Below are 12,725 nucleotides of genomic sequence, written 5' to 3'. Positions count from 1 at the left end.
TTTTCTACACCTTTAATGAATGATTGATGAGGGGAAAAACATGTATTGCAACAAGGTGTGTGTGTGTGTGATTATTCCAACAAGCATGGATGACAAATTAAGCATATATTGTCTAAACAACATGGTAGATAGTACAACATATCAAATTAAGCGATTAATCCCTTCTTTAAGCTCACAATCCAAACACATCACAAGGTTAGAGAAATATGTTACTTGCTTTCATAAGTATGGAACATCAACAACAAGCATGAATTGTCCTCCCATTTAACATCTAAACTACAACTTAAACTAAGGGAGAGGTACAATCCATCGAGAAATGAGTATGAACCATCAAATAAACCACAAGAACATTCCATTAAACACTATGTCTTGATAATCTCTAGATCTATAGCATCAATACACATAGACATGCATCAATGACACAAGAAATAGAGACAAACACATGAACATCTATTCTAGCATACATACACATATGGATATACTGAAATGATCAATTGGAAGCACTAAACCAAATAAATCATTGAATAAACAAGATCTATATATATGAAAGTGTCAAAACATGTATCACAGTATAAATCCCCTCAAAAATACATAAATCAAGAAGTAGAAAGCATGCTTAGGGCTAACTCTAGCCCTAAAATGATGTCTAGCCACTCATGGATGATGTCCTCCAACCCTCAAGGGCAAGCTCCATGGAAGAAATCTGCTCCTTGGTTGATGAAGAGTCTCCAATGGTGTCTCTAGCCTCCTCCTCTCCTTTACTTACTCACTAAGTATTCTCTTCTCTAAGTATGTGTATATGTGTAAAAGTGGCTCATATTCCTTATATAGGTAGGTCAAAAATCACCCCCAATTTGCTAGGCTAGTACACCAATAATCCTTTAATGATTAGATATAAGACAACTTTTAACGAGCTGGAATTTAGATTTTTCTCGGGATTTGGGAAGTTCGATCGATCGCACATGAGGTGAGATCGATCGAACATAGCTGAGATCTATCGAATTGAAGCTGGATCAATCCTCAATGGCAGCACCTTTTTGGATAAAAACAAATCTGAGATATTTTGAAGATATTTTTGGAAAAAGGACAAAAGTGGTTGGTAGGGTGGTACAGCTGGATAAGATCTGGCATGTGAATAAGGGCAAGAAAGTTCGATCGATCAGAGAATGATGTTAGATCGATCGAACTTTTGGGATCTCGGAAGATGACATCATGGCCTGGATCTACCTTGGAGCGCTGAGATCGATGAAAGTTGGATCGATCGAACTTTTCTTGAGATCGATCGAAGTTGCTGAAATTCCACCATTTGCTTCCTTTTGTTCTACTTTGCTCCTTTCTTTGATTCATCCCAGAATTGCTTCATTTCTGCTCTTATTTGGCTGAGTTAGCTTATTTTGGGGATAAGTACCTGAAAATGGAAATAGCACGAAATCAATACAAAATGGGAAAATAAGATAGATAAAGGTTCTAGAATACCTAAGCTGAAGGGGTTTAAATACACACTTTTCAGTGCTCATCACAGCACAACATATCAAATTAAACCATTAATCCTTCCATAAGCCCACAATCAATGCACATCATCAAATTAGAGAAATATACTACTTGTTTTCATAAGCATGGAGTATAAAACAACAAGAATGGATTGTCCACCTATCTAAGAAAGTAAGACAACTACACTACAACTAAGTTAATGACATGAAAATTAAACTAATTAAACTAAGGTTATGGCACAATCCATCAAGAAATAAGTATGAACAATCAAATAAACCTTAAGGGTATTCCATTTAAACGCCATGCCTTGACCATCACTAGATTCATAATATCAACACACATAGACATGCATCAATGTAACAAAATCTAGAGATAAATACATGAACATCCACTCTAGCATATATAGACATATGAATAAAATTAAATGATCAACGGAAGTATTAAACTACACAAATTATGGTAGAAACAAGATTTATATATATATCAAAGGTCAAGACAAGAATTACAACACTAATCCCCATTAATTACAAAGCATCAAAGTCTAGGAGGCATGCTTAAGGCTAGCTCTAGGCCAAAGTAGATGTTTAGCCACTCATTGATGTTGTCATCTAACCCTCAAGGGCTAACTCCATGCTAGAATTGATCTTCTTCCTACTTGGTGGAAACCCTAAAAGAGAGGAAGAACTTTCCCAAATTGTGTATATCTCTCTCTAATCTCTAGCCATAGCTCACTAATCTAACCAACCTCCTTTACTCAAAATAGCCAAAATCCTTATATATGTAACTCAAATGTCACACCCAATGGTTAGACCTCATGCACTAGGACCTCCCAATGATTGCACCACCAGCACACATTTAATTTGGCTTGAAATCAACTTTTCACGTAACTTAAGGCAGTTCGATTGATCGAACTTTGGCGATGCCTTTTTGGAATAAAGACAAGGCTGGTATATTTTTGGGAAGAGGACAAAAATGGTAGGTGAGGATAAGATCAAAGATATTCGACCGATCGAAGAATTATTGGATCGATCGAAGAAGGTATTTTGCTAAGGATAAGGACAAAAGGTTTGATCTATCTTGGTATTGTTGGAACGATCACTGTGAGATCGATCTGAGCTTTGTTCGATCGATTGAAGAGTGCTTCTTTTCACCAACTTGCTTCCACTTTGCTTATTTCTTCCATTGAGCTTGAGATTGCATCGTTTAGGCTCTAATTCAGTTGGATTAACTTATTTTGGGGATAAGTGCCTGAAAAGGGAAATAACATGAAATTTGACTAAAATGGGAAAATAAGCTAGGATAAGGTACTAGAACATTCAAGCTTAAGGGGTTTAAATGCACACTTTTCAGTGCTCATCACACCCCCAAACTTAAATATTGCTAGTCCCTAGTAATGAACTACAAAGTAAAGGAATGAAATGAACAACTAAACAACTATGAACTAGAAAGCAATAAATGGATAACGCCACTATCTTAGGGAACACGATTGCATTTAGCATATGCAACAAGCCTTTTAAACCCCTAGGTTACCCCTAGTGGATGAGTGAAGTCTCGTGAGGGTTTCCAGAAATGATACCCACAAACATTAAGCTTTTTCTCACTAAAGAGGCACCAATATTCCAAACAAGCATTAAGAGAAAACTATCTCAAGTATGCAATTTTTCAACCATTTCCAAGCAATCTCCCAAAATTTCAACATCAAACAAACAAATATGGTCCTCCACACATCAAGAAAATGATCATGCAAATCAAAACAACTTTAGAATCCTTTTTAAGTGAACCAGCATCAAATATGTTGCTATTTAAGCCAACTAAAGAAATTATCACATCCTTACCCTCAAACTTGCACACAAATCTAGTACCGATCATCAAGACAAAGAGTGGACCTTTTATTAAAGCTTTATTGATCTAGGTGCGCTTATTCTTTTCACTGGATTTTTTTTTTTTTCTCCTAATCCTAAGGATCAAAGATAAAAGCATAGTGCAATGCGTTGATCTATTAAGCTTTTTAGCGATCCATGAGGTCGAACGTTAGGTCAATGACTCCCAAACTGAATGGCTTTAAGGCATTAGGTGTTTAAACACCCCTAAGGACTTACAAGCTCAAATCAACTAGGCTACAAATCGACTAGGCTACAAATCAAAACTATCTCCATCTAATCATTTCCCACTTCTCACCTTTTAGGAGAAGTCCTCACTTTATTATTTGCTTTTGCAACTTCTTCTCTTTTTTTTCTTCTTTTTTTCAATTATTAGCCTAGAGTTTGGGCCCTCCACTTTTTGGCACGAGAAGTTCAGTGCTTGATGAGGCTAGAATCCGGCTACTTAGTGAAAAGGGGTTGTTATCCATCTTTATCAAAAATGAAAGCTTTCAATGCACTACTGATCGGTATGACAATGATACATCAACCTTTATAATAGCACAAATCATTGTAAAATAGGGCTATTGGTAGGGTAAGTTGAATCACTGGGACTGCAAGTTATGGCAACTAAGATACTTAGAACCACTTTTAGAATGATGAAAGGGGTGTAAAGAGGTTTATTGGTTTGTCACAAAAATTAAGAACTGAGCAATGCATAAAACAATATTGTGCTGGGAAGTAAGAGATAGAATAATAAAGAGAGAGGACTAAGGAAGTGAATCCACTACCTATCAATAAGCATGCTAGGACATGATTTACTTGGGGAAATAACATATATATGTATGACCATCGAATGCAACAACACAAAATTGCTACATTACCTTCAAGAAACATATAAAATCAATAGGCAAGAATAAACGATCAAAGCATCACATGTTCTGGCTACCTAAACTAAGATGTAACCTTGGACATGCTCACCAAGCAAAAGGTTATCAAGCCCTTGATCACATAATAAAGGCGCATGAAATAGAAATCAAGAATAACCTATCAAAGGAAGGCCCTAAACAATAGATTATCAAATTTCCTAAATATCATGCCAATGAAAACACTTCCACAAACTCATCTCCATTGTCACTATAAAAATGTAGCAATATAATCATAAGAGAGAAACAATCTAAGACAAGATATTTAACCTAAAATGATCATTAATAGACATTGAAGTTCTTTACATCAAATAGAGTGCTCTAGTTCAAAGAAAGATCATATATATATACATTAAATCCCAAAATATAAATCAAAACAAAACAATGCTTACAAAATGGAGCTTCATCACCTCCCTAGATAGGGAGTTAGTTACCCATGAAGATAAAGAATGAAGAAGAAGATGAAGAATCCCTCTCCATTTTCGCACCTTAAGCTCAAGAACACCCAAAACCTAGCAAACTCACTCTTTCTCTCTCTAGAACTTAGCCAAAAATGTGAGATAGTCTTTTACCATCTATCCCCCCTCTATTATATCAACCTTAGCCTTCTATCTACCCCCAATTTGTGGTCTTAAAGTCCCTAAACCATTGTAGAGCAATCCCCTAATTAAATGGATAACATTTGCTAAAGAAAAGTGAAGCCCATGCCTTCTTGTCTGCAGATCGGCGAGTGCCCGCGGCTTGACCAGCATTCTACCCCTTTTGGCGAGCGCCCTCGAGTGTTCCTCAACTCTGCGCACCTTTGGTAAAAAGGCCATAACTCCCTGCTCCAAACTCTAAATGATGAACCATTTGATGATTTGGAAATCTAACTCAAAGCTCTAAGTACATCATGTTTTAATGGAAGTCCAGTTCTCAAATTTGATGGGTCTAAAATGAAGAGCAAAGTCGAACTTCACTTCTACCAGGCTGTTCTACGCACCTTTGGTTAAAAGGCCATAACTCTCTGCTCCGAACTCCAAATGAAAAACCATTTAATGATTTGGAAATTTAATTCAAAGCTCTAAGTATGCCATGTTTTAATGGAAGTCTATTTCTCAAGTTTGTTAGGTCAAAACTGACGAGCAAAGTCGAACTCCACTGTTGCCAAGCTGTAACCTTCAGCATTGCACACTTTGATATTCAAGAACTCATCAAAACATCATTTTTATTCCTTTTTGGGAAACAAACCTTAAAATATATAAAAACATGCAAATGAAGATAATCTATGTAAAATAATCAAATAATGGACTTAACTAATGCAAATAAGGGTGTTTGAATATGCAATATTCGGCGCTTATCAACTACTAGCTCAATTGGAATATAATCAATTCAACAATCAACAAAGCATGTACCCCACAAATGAATTCTAGTGTGCACCTGTGCTAGTGTAGAATCCTAGAGTGAATCTCAAAACAATCACAAAATCAGGATAATGTGGACCACAGATGCAAGCATGATATCAATCTTTCAAAAAATTTACTCCTAAATGGCATCCACAAAGCATACAAGGAGTATTGGACTCTCAAGTCAAGCAATTTTTAAATTTTAAGCAATATAGTCCTCAAAAGATCAAAATCATAGCTCAAATGGATCCCAAATCTCAATCATGCATTTAAAGCTTAACTTAATAGAATGCAACAAAGCCACCTTACCCCCAAACTTAAACCGCACATTGTCCTCAATGTGCAATGAGAACAATGGAAAAGATGGAAAGAATATACTGTGGTGGCAAAGACATGAAGCCCGGTAGTGATTCATTGGGTAAAAGTGCACTCCCAAACTTAGAATCAACAACCTATTTGAATAATCACACTAGCAAACTCACATCAAATATCAAATGGGATAAAATAAGTAAATCAAGCATTTTAAGGCATTATAGCATAAGAGGGAAGAGAGATATAAGATCAAGCCTTGGCTAAAGCATGAAAGTAGCATGACTACACATAAGGGCACAATTTTTATTTTTTATTTATTTATTTATTTATTTATTAAATAGAAATAAAGAAAAACAAAAATGTAAAAGGTATGCAAAATAGGTGCTAAGTTTAACGTCTCTAGCAAGACAGAATGTTACTTTGAAAGATTGATTGGTTTTTTTTTTTTTTTTGGTAGCAATTCTGATCGATTGAATAGTGATCGATCAAACTTTGATCGATCCAAGACCTAAAAGCTAGCAGACAGCTTCGCACGATAGATAGAGAGATGAAATATGCAGGAAATTTTCGCACAATGGAACAGAGAGATGGAATATGCAGAGATGATGTTCGATCGATCGAACTTCCTTTTGTGATCGATCGAATAGGCACTAAATGCCTAATTTGAAAATGAAACTACAAGCATTCTCTATCAAAGTACCAAACAATGTTTATAATCCCAAAATATATCTAAACGATGCAAGGAATGAAAGTAAAATAGAAATGAGTGAGGAATAAGGTTGGAAATCCTACAAATCACTAGTGTTTAACGTGGAAACCCTACGAATCACTAGTGTTTAACATCTCTAGCAAGACGTTGGGCTTTTTTAGCCTAGATCAAAAATCTTGTTATGCATCCCCTCCTTGATGGGGTGAAATGGCTTTTAAACCCCATCCAACAAACTATTCCCTAAGGAACTTGTTGGATTTGATTCAAATGAAGTTAACGGTCTTTCATAAAATAAATCTTTGGCCTTCCATGCCCTTATAACACTTGGTTTTGAAACATTTCTCTTTAAACTCTCTTTTGAAAATAAGTCATTTGAAATTCCATTGTCAAGCAAAGACTCATGTTTTTCAAGTTCATTTTCAAGGCATTTTTCAACAACACAAACTTCTTCATGCTTATCCAAAGAATTAGGGGTTGGATTGAAAATGTTCAATTTCACCTTCATATGCCCAAATGAAATTTTCATTATCCCCGTCCTATAATTTATGTTGGCATTAGCAGCTACCAAGAAAGGACGGCCAAGGATAACAGGAATTTGGCTCTTAGGGTTTGCGACCGATTCCGTGTCAATGACTACGAAATCGACCGGGAAGAAGACCTTATCAATTTTGATCAACACATCCTCAATAATACCCCAGGGCTTTTTAATGATCAGTCGGTTAGTTGCAATACAACAACGTTAGTTTTAAATCTCCTAAGCCTAATTGAACATACACCAAATATGGAAGAAGGTTCATAATTGTTCCTAAATCAAGAAGAGCCCAGTTAATGACATGGCCACCAATGATGCAAGAAGTGGTAGGTGAGCCGGGGTCTTTGAATTTTGGAAGTGTGTTATGTTGCAATATTAAGCTCACTTGCTCAATCAAGATAACCTTCTTTGGCACTTGGCTCTTGTTCTTCCTCTTTTGAGTGCAAAGATCTTTCAAGAATTTGGCATACGCCGGAATTTGTCTAATTGCATCCAAGAAAGGAAGATTAATCTTCACTTGCCTAAACGTGTCAATTATTTCATTGGCCTTGGTCTATTGCTTTTCAAGAAAAATGGATCATTTTAAGGCATCAGGAAATGGAGCCTTTCGCTTAAAAGCTTTTTCAAAAATCTTTAGGGAATCACTTTCAGCACAAGAATTTTTCAAATCATTTTTCAAAACTTTCTCAACAAAAAGTTCATATATATGCAACGAAGGAAGAATAGGATGTGAAACGGGACGGGTGTCAACTTTTGGTTGTACCAATTCACTCTCTTCATTTTGAATACCAACTTGATTATCCACAATCCTTCTACTTCTCAAAGTTGTCACCGCATTGACATGTTCGATTGTGTGACCTTCCGAGGAGGAATTGGTTTCCACAACAAATTGTTGCTTTGGTGGTGGATTCAAACGCATCTTCCCCTTTTCCCTAGCATTCAATTTACTAGCTATTTGCCCTACTTGGGTTCTAGCTTCGCAATGGATTAGGAATGAGAATGAAGTAATTGGGTGTTTGCCTCTAAAGTACCCAAAGTGGTCAACACTTTTTCCTCAAATGCGGGACTCCTTGAGTTCCCTTGAGAATATGAAGATTGGTTTAGAAAATGAATATTTGAAAATTGGTTTCCATGTGGTGCTTGGTATGATAATCTATAGCCTTGAGAACCTTGGCTTTGCATTGAGGGTGGAATATACTTTCCTTGAAAGCCACTTTGGGGAGGGTTTGAGCCTTTCCCTTGGCATTTCCAAGAGAAGTTTGGATGGTTTCTTCACCCGAGATTGTAATGAGTACCATAGGGATTATTCCCTTGGTTGACAAATGCGGCATTCACTTGCTCATAGTGCTCACTTTGCACATGTCCATGGGGATAATTGGAAGTAAAATGTAAGACACTAGAACAAGTCATGCAAGTTTCGTTAGAATTATGATGAGAATGGTTAGGGAAGGAAGACACTAGATTCACCGAATTGTGGTTGATAAAAAATTGATCAAACCTTTGAGAGCTATGTCATTGGAATTGTCAACTTGATATAAGCCGACATTATTCCTTCCACCTAGATTTCTACCATTTTTAGATGACAAAGATCAATGCATTGAATTTTCACTCATGCTCTCATATAATCGCCACACATCATCCTCATACCTATCAAGATATGAACCACCCATGGAAGCATCTACCATTCCTTTAAAATTATCCAACAAACTTTCAAAGAAAAATTGCACTAATTGCCATTTAGAAATGTCGTGATGTGGACACTTTCTAAGCAAATCATTAAGGCGCTCCCATGCCTCATGAAACAATTCCCCATCCCCTTATGAGAATTCACGAATTGAGGTTCTCATTGCATTGGTCTTTGAAACCGGATTGTACTTTTTCAAGAACTCTTATTGCATTTCAGCCCAAGAAGTTATCGAAAAAGGCCAAAGATTGTTGAACCAATATTTTGCCTTATCTTTAAGGGTGAAAGGAAAAAGTTTGAGTCTTAAAACTTCTTCTGGCATGTCAGTGTATTTCATAGTGGAACACACTTCAAGAAACTCATCTAAATGCTTATAAGGTTCTTCACTTGGAAGTCCATGATAATTGGGAAGCATTTGAATGGTTTGTGGTTTAATTGCATAGTGATGTACTCTAAATGGGGGCAATTGAATGCATGTAGGTGCATTATATTCATTTGGTACATATTGATCTCTTAAAGAAAGAGGAGGATTCACAATTGGTGGCTCTACACGAGCACCATGATTTATTTGAGCAACGGGAGGTGGGGGTGGAACAAAAATTGGCCGGGGAATTCCCAATGGAACTTGGCCTTATTGTTGTGGAACAAATGGTCTTGGCATTCCTAATGGTACCTGAATGTTGTCATGATGCACATTTGGGTGAAGGATATCTTGTTGGTCAATGTGACCAAGGTCCTCCACATGGTCCTCATTAATGTCCTCCATTGAAATAATGGAGTGATGAGAGCTACCCCTTCCCCTAGGATTATGAACAATCGATTCAAGATGAAAATCAAGTGGGATAAGAGTAGGATTTAACGACCTACGACCATGCATGCACAAACAAAACAACAACTATCAACAAACACGTAGCAAATAACAATCACTTCGCCTCTGCAACAAATCAATCAACAAACCTCCACATATATTTATCCCATACTCCCATGCTTTCAACAATATACAAAGAAAGTAAATTGCCTCCACGCGGGCTCACGATTTATCTAAGAATTTAAAGAATTGCCACAATGCGGGCCGACGATTTAGCTAGAGATAGAGTTAGAAAAGCTCACACCTTAAGCAACTTTAATTATTTTTCAATTTTGCTTTGCTTTGCAAATTTTTAGATTTTTAGCTTTTTATGCTTTTGCTTAGCTTTAGCTTACTCCTTGCTTTAGAATTTTCAAAGTTTAAGAGATCACTACATTGCACTATGCTTTCATCTTTGATCCTTCTATAAAAAAATTTTAAAAATAATAATAATAAATTAAAATAAAGTCGAGTGAAAAGAATAAGTGCACCTAGTTAATAAAGCTTAATAAAAGGTTTATTCTTTGTCTTGATGGTCGGTACTAGATTTGTGTGCTAGCTTGAGGTTGGTTATGAACATTTCATTAGTTGGCTAAGATAGCAACATATTTGAGGTCAGTTCACTTACAAGGATTCTAAAGTTGTTTTGATTTGCATGACCATCTTGTTTGATGTGTGGAAGATAATATTTGTTTGCATATTGTTGAAATTTTAGAGAATTGCTTAGAGATGGTTGAAAATTTACATTGAGGTAGTTTTCTCCCAATGCTTGATTGGAATGTTGGTGCCTCTTTGGTGAAAATGAGCTTAATGTTTGTGGGTACCATTTCTAGAAACCCTCACGAGACTTCACTCGTCCACTAGGGGTAACCTGGGGGTTTAAAAGGCTTGTTGCATATGCTAAAAGCAATCGTGTTCCCAACAAAAGTGGCGTTATCCTTTTATTACTTTCTAGTTCATAGTCATTTAGTTGTTATTTCCTTTCTTTGCTTTGTAGTTCATTGCTAGGGACTAGCAATAACTAAGTTTGGGGGTGTGATAAGTGCTCAAATGTTGCGCATTTTAGCACCTAAGCTAGGGTATTTTAGTCCATTCATTTATCTTACTTTCCCGTCTTAGTTCTAATTCTTATTTTTGTCTATTTTAGGTCAATAAGGTTCGAACAAGCTAAAAAGTACCTATTAGTCCCTTTTTAGAGTCAAGAAGATAATCCAAAAAAAGTCAGAAAAATTGCACTACAGTAATCTCAATCCATCGAAGACTCATCCACGATCAATCGAAGGTTGTCGATCCATTGAAGCCACATCAGCATGCCAGCTCAGTAAAGGATAAGGCCAACAGAAGATATTTTCTTGCCACATCATTTTTTATCGATCAAAGTGACTTACGACCCATTGAAGACCATTTTGATCAATCGAGATCCTACTGGCAGTGAGCTATTTTATTCCTGAACGCGCTCGAATTCCACCTAACTTTTGGCTACGAGATTAGACTAATTAGTAGGCAATTTTTGACTTGGAGACCACTCAAGAGAGCTAGTACTTAAATGAAATTGAATCAATTGTAAAGGGTTCCAAGTTTTATTTTTCCATTCAATTACACAATTAGTATAGTTCTTAGATAATTTCTCTCTCTAGATTAGGATTTTTGGAGAGCAAAGCAAGAGGAAGAAAATGGAGCTAACATTGAAGAAAGCCCTTGAGGGTTGGACAACAACAACCATGAGTGGCTAAATCATCCTCTTGGGGCTAGAAATAGCCCTAGGCTTGCCTCCTAAACTCTAGTATTTTGTTAGTTTTAGTGGATTCTTGTTGTAAATGATGTTTTGACCTATGATTATATATAGATCTTGAGTTTTTACATGATTTGTATGGATCAATTCTTCTAATTAATCTTTCATTTTATTCATATGTCTATGTGTGATGGAATGGATGATTATGTCTTTACATTAGATTATACAAATTTGATGCACGTCTATGTGTATTGGAGTTGTGAATTTAGTGATGGTCAAAGCATGGGGCTTATTGGTTACTCTTGTGATTTGTTTGATAGATTATACTTATGCTTGATGGGTTGTTCTACATCATTAGCTTAATTAGTTTAATTTCCTTGTCATTAGTATAATTGTAGTGTAGTTGCCTTTAAATTCCAAGATAGGTAGACAATCCATACTTGTGTTTGATGATTCATGCTTATGATTGCAAGTAATTCATTTTTGTAGATTTTTGTGTGTATTAATTATGAGTTTATTGAATGGTTAATGGCTTAGCTTGATGAGTTATACTACACACTAGCTTAGGTAGACAATTTATACTTGTTTTGTCATCCATGCTTATTGTTTCAATTGTTAGCACACACACACTTGTTTTACAACATTGAATCCCTTTAAATTAACAAATGCTAGATGTTTAGAAAAGTGGAGCTTAGTGGTGAACTTTATGCCCTAAGACCTCTCTCTCATTCTCCCCTAATACTTTTAGATTATTTTCTTTTGTATGTTTTTAATTGAATTATAGCTTAATTCAACCAACCAAACCTCTCTTTGATCATTAGACCTACCTTGGGACGATCCCTACTCACTTCATACTACTTAGTATAAATGTTTAGTGATTTTTATAAAAATTTTAATGTGGTGGCCACTTCACACATTCACACTTTTTACATCATTTTGAGCACTTAACCAAAGCCACACTAGTCCCTTTGGTACACTTGCTTACTGACGGATGCCATTTGGTTTGTCCAATGCCCCCGCTATATTCCAAAGGTGTATGATGTCAACATTCTTAGACGTGGTGGAAAAATATTTTGAAGTCTTTATGAATGACTTATCGGTCTTTGGGTGTCCTCCTTCGATTCGTGTCTCCAAAACCTCTCACTTATGCTTAAAAGATGTTGCGAGATAAACCTTATTCTTAGTTAGGAAAAGAGCCATTTCATAGTTCAAGAGGGGATAGTGTTAGGCCATGTCATATCGCAAAGG

This window comes from Cornus florida, unplaced genomic scaffold, assembly GCF_030987335.1.
Source record: "Cornus florida cultivar Cherokee Brave unplaced genomic scaffold, ASM3098733v1 CherokeeBrave_3.0.0_Hap2_Chr02, whole genome shotgun sequence".
NCBI lineage: Eukaryota > Viridiplantae > Streptophyta > Magnoliopsida > Cornales > Cornaceae > Cornus > Cornus florida.
This window is presented reverse-complemented; position numbering follows the sequence as displayed.